The sequence below is a fragment of the Ictidomys tridecemlineatus genome, unplaced genomic scaffold (genome assembly GCF_052094955.1).
Source record: "Ictidomys tridecemlineatus isolate mIctTri1 unplaced genomic scaffold, mIctTri1.hap1 Scaffold_39, whole genome shotgun sequence".
In the NCBI taxonomy this organism is placed as follows: Eukaryota; Metazoa; Chordata; class Mammalia; order Rodentia; family Sciuridae; genus Ictidomys; species Ictidomys tridecemlineatus.
Genome location: NW_027522555.1, coordinates 423,032 through 428,545, shown reverse-complemented (window position 1 = coordinate 428,545; position 5,514 = coordinate 423,032).

Here is a 5,514-nt window from a genome sequence, read left to right as displayed (position 1 = left end):
GAATTAACCAACATATTGTAGAATTCTAAAGGAGGAAGTGTGAGACAGAATCTTACTGCATAGGCAATAATCCGATTAAGAGTCAAGGTACTGTGGCATTTCTTTGATTAAATAAAAGTCCTTTTTCCCCCTAAACTATCCAAAATTTTAGATGTGAATATCCATTGCTTTAGTTATAGGAATATCCACCTATGATTGATCAAAATCCATCCCTTAAAACATGGAGTGTAGGTAAAATATTATAGCAAAAAAACTTTTGACAGTTCTATTTCATAACAACTTGTTTTTAATATTTGATAATGGAAAACATAGTAAATAAATATTCATATTATACTAATAAAATGTATTCATATTGCCTATGTCATTAGGGAATTCCCAACCTGTTGAAAGAATGAGAGATTTGTGGTGTCTGGCTTAATGTCTACTCGTTCATAGACTTTTCTCCATCTGGTTTCATAGGAGTTTTAAAACCTTTAAGTTAAAGTTTTTCATTTTTGTTTGCTGTTGTGTTAATGTGAAAATTATTCTTGCCAGAAGCATTCTGTTACAATCTTTAAAGAAAGAAATTGAAATTAGGTATATGTGCCTGTTAATGTTATGAGAATAGTGCTAACTGCATCTGCTAACTAAATCTGTAAATTAGAAAATCTTTGGTTTAGTGATCACATCAGCCTTAAGGAGCTGCAGTTTAAAAGAGATTAAATGTATTTCTAACAACTGCTTCCAAAGCTGTTGATAGCAAAGGAAATGAATGCCCATTATCTTGAGAAATGTCTGCAAATTTTATTAAACGAATATTTTGATTTTTTTAACTCAGGTGGCATTATATTAATTGTAGGGTATCATAAAATAGTGTTTTTGCAAGTTTAAATAATAATGCTTAAAATCTTTTCTATGGAGTCATTATCTTTTGAAATATTTTCTGAGATGCCAGAATTATCCAGAATTTATACAGAATTAAAATATATTATATGAGGAAGCCCAGCATTCAGAAAGTCACAGAATTGCAGTTTGCATCACAGTGATGTTAAAAATAAAAACCGGAGTCTAAAGTTATTGAAACTCATTACTTTGTAAAGGCTTAAAATAATGCAAATGTGAAAGACCACTTTAAAAATGCAAGCTGTTATAGGAACATTTTTCATTTTTTAGGAGGATACACAGAGAGTTTTCTTCTGGCAAGAAATAAAATTGTATATTCTATTTGATGCAATATTTTGTAAAACAGAATATTTAACTATTATATGAAGTTTGCATTCTGGATGATATAGAAAAGAAATGACTATTGTTTTAACTGCATATTCTATTGAATAGGTTGACTTTTTATCTGTAAACAGGAAATGTGAAGAAATTATTTTATATATAGACACCCTATGTGGTAATCATTGTCCTTATTTTATTCATGTATTCAGTATGTTATGGCTTCAAAGAATGAAATTGATAGTATAGTGTCTCAATCCATGATGTCAGGTCTCCCAACTGGATTTCAAGTCCTTGTCATTATTCTAACTAAGACCTCAATTTCCTCAGAGAATGAATGGATTTCTGTATATTTTTATAACCTCCCTAGGATGTAACATGGTTTCTATATGATCAGAGAAGAGCAATTCCAGTAAATTGTATTCATAATGCAGCATCTGCTATTAAAGTCTCCCAATTTCTATTTCAACAAAAAAGAATATCTCATAATTTTGCAATTTGCTATCATTATGATATAATTTCAGCAGTATACATACAGACATGCTGAACAGTAGAAAAGAAGGGTATACTGGCAGAAAATAAATAATTCTGTCATGCATTTGTGTATACCTTACATCTAAGAAATTGAAAGTACTTAAAAGAAATGAATGTTGAAAATCAGAGACAACTACCTGTAAAATATAGTTACCACTCTGTTTAGCAATATGAAGTATATACACACTGCATAAAGTAAGAAAATTGCTCTCTCTGGAGTAATATGGAGAGTGAGAGGGGTATGGAGAGTGAGAGGGGTATTCTGAATATATCTTTTATGACTTACACATAGTGATTTTTCTTTCCAGAAAAAAAAATAGTGAAAAAATTGCAATTGGCCTAAATTTTCTAAATTGTGTCTTTTTTTTCTTTGACTCTTTTACTAAATACAATAGTATTCACTATCCATAGGTGTTTTGTTCCAAGACACCCAATGGATTCCTGAAACCACATACACTAAAATTTTTTTCCTATATAAACCTATCTATGATAAGGTTTAATTTTTAATTTAGGCACACTAAAAATTAAAAGAAATAACTGAAAATAAAACATAATAATAATAAAAATAAACATAATAAATGTTATGTGAATATTATGTCTCTTTAAAAAGTCAAGACAAATATTGACATTTTTGAATTGTATTTCTGTAAGCATGTGGTGACCACTACAGTGAAAACCAAGATTTATTTATTGCTCTACATATGATTAATACAATTCACAAATTAACCTGCTAAACACTTACAACATCATAAGGTATTATGTATTATTTTACAGATGAGGAATATAGCAAGAAGAAGTTGGGTAGCCTGTCCCAAATCCCACAATAAAGAACTAAGGTTAAAATGTTGCTCCACTATCATTCGAGGCAGCCTTTGACCTTAGAAGGACTTTATGTTAGACCAGCCAATACCTTCCTCATTGTTTGTCTAGAGTCTTCAAAGAGACATAAAGAAACCCCATAAGTGGCCAGGGCTCACTTTCACTCACTAAATGAAGGCAAACCTCCAATCACATAAGGAGAGCTCTGAATCCTGTTGCAGTCCTTACTGTTAGTCAAGCTACAGGATAAATTATTCCACTGCTAACAGCACAGTTACAGGCTTGATTACCCATTATAAATCACACACATAAAAACTTGAATTATTGCAATTTCAAGTATGGAGAGAAATGTCTTTTTTTCCTTCTAAGAGGAAGTAAGAACTGAATGGAGGTAGGGCTAACCATGCCTGTTTTTTCAACTGCACTGATATCCTATTATTTCCTACTGTTCTTACAACTAGTTGCCCTTTCACTTGGACTGTTCAAAGGAGAACAGTACTGTTGGTTGTAAAGCTTCTGTTTAGGCAAAGTTGGCAAGGAAAACAGAAGAGATTAGTTCATTTTGGAAACTATGAATCTTTGTCAGTAAAATCACATTTCAAGCATGGGTCAGAGCATCAAGGTACATCATGGAACCACAGTGTGATCGTGAAAGGGGAACCAACTATGTGGCAGTATGAAATGGATGGTCAACAAGGAGCAAAACACATTCAGAATGACACACGCTGTTTCCTACACAATAAAGTATGATTCATAGTGACTCTCCTTAAAGAAATAAAAGCCAGGTTTATGCACATATTTATCAGAATTATAATATTTTATTCTCCCATAAATCGCATGACTATTAATTTCCTACTTTCCAAATGAAGAAACAGAAGTTGAGGAAGTTTAGATGCTTTATCAAAATTATTTTTAAACTGTGAAGCCAAAATTGGAACACAGAATTCTAATCTGTAGCCCACGTTCTCAACCATTTTGCTATTTTGAGTTCATCATGCAGCCCACAAACAAGAAACTTCAGCAGTAAGGCCTTGCCTCTTAAAATTTGGCAACTATTGTATTTTGACTAAGTAGACTTATAAGCCTGAAAGAGAATCAGAAATTTGTGTTCTATAGAGAATCTATCAAGTTTTGAATTGGTTAGGATACCAAAGATTTAGAATCTGAGAGGCAAAATACATTTGAAGTTACTCAAGGGTGAGAAAAAATGAATTCTATCATATACATGAAAGCCAAGGTCATGAAGGTAATGTCAGTTGTTCTAAATATTAACCACTGTGCTCTGCATTTTCAGGATCTTCTTATTTTATTTTTTAATTTTTGTTGTTTCTTTTTAGTTATACATGACAGTACAATCCCTTTTGATATAATTATACAAGCATGTAATATATCTTATTCTAATTTGGACCCCATTCTTGTGGATATACATGATGGTAGGGTTCACTGTAGTGAATTCATATCTGTGCATAGAAAAATTATGTCAGATTCATTCCACTCTCTTTACCTTTCCTCTACCCACTCCCTCCTTTCATTCACCTTTGTCTAATCTACTTAATTTCTATTATCCGCCTCCCTTTATTGTGGGTTAGCCTCCATATATCTCAATGTTTGCCTTTTGGGGATTGATTTATTTCAGTTGACATGATAGTCTCCAGGTCCATCCATTTACTGGCAAACAGACATAAAGTCATTCTTCTTAATGGCTGAGTAATACTCCATTGTGTATAGATACCACATTTTCTTTATCCATTTATCCAATGAGGGTCACCTAGGTTGGCTCCACATCTTAGCTATTGTGAATTGTGCTTCTTAAAACACTGATGTGGCTGCATCACTGTAGTATGCTGATTTCTAATCCTTTGGATATATACCGAGGAGTGGGATAGCTGGGTTAAATGGTGGTTCCATTTCTAGTTTTTTGAGGAATCTCCACACTGCTTTCCAGAGTGCTTGAATCAATTTGTAACCCAACCAGCAACGTGTACCTTTTTACCCAAATCCTCACCAAAAATTATCATTACTTGTATTCTTGATAATTGCCATTCTGACTGAAGTAAGATAAAAACTCAGTGTAGTTGATTTGCAGTTCTCTAATTGCTAGGGATGTTGAACGTTTTTTCATATATTTGTTAACTATTCATACTTTTTCTTCTGAGAAGTGTCTGCTCAATTTCTTCACCTGTATATTGACTAGGTTGTTGTTGTTGTTGTTGTTGTGTGTGTGTGTGTTAAGTTTCTTTATATATCCTGGAAACCAGCATCATATTTAAGGTGCAGGTCATTTTAGACAGTGCAAAACTGATCTAATTGACACAGTGTAAAATTTGGACAGTGCACATTTTAACCTTGGGCAAGAAAAAATTCAATTTCTTGAGCTTTAGTTGCTAAAACATGTTCACAAGCAACAAAATTTTATTGAATAAAATACTTATGATCCCTTCCTACACCAAAAATTTTTGTTGGTTTGAGAAAACATGCTGTGAACACATGAAAATTATATATAAGGATTAGATAGCATTACTTAACAATCCCAAGGTCTCTGACCAGTAGCTTGTCATCTCAACCTGAATATCTCAAACACAATTTATACTAACATCAACACCAAACAACCTTTGCCTTCTATTTTCCTTTTACTCTCATCCTGAAAATGGTCATGAAACTTGTGTTTCTTGTTTTATATGCTTGCCCATCATTTTTACGTCTATAGCTCTGGTAGCCAATATGGTGCCTGATAGTCATAAATATATTGATATTCAAAAACTGACTCATGTAACAAATAAATAAAGGAAGGAAATATCAATTCTAAATACTTGGTTGGCTAGGATACCACCACTATATCATTTTGTCTCAAAACCCAATGGGAGACCTAAGCGTTGGCTATGCATGATACCCCCCATCATCAGTTATGTTGGTGTTTCATGTAAATACTGAATGCTGAACAGCACAATATTTCCTTTTCTA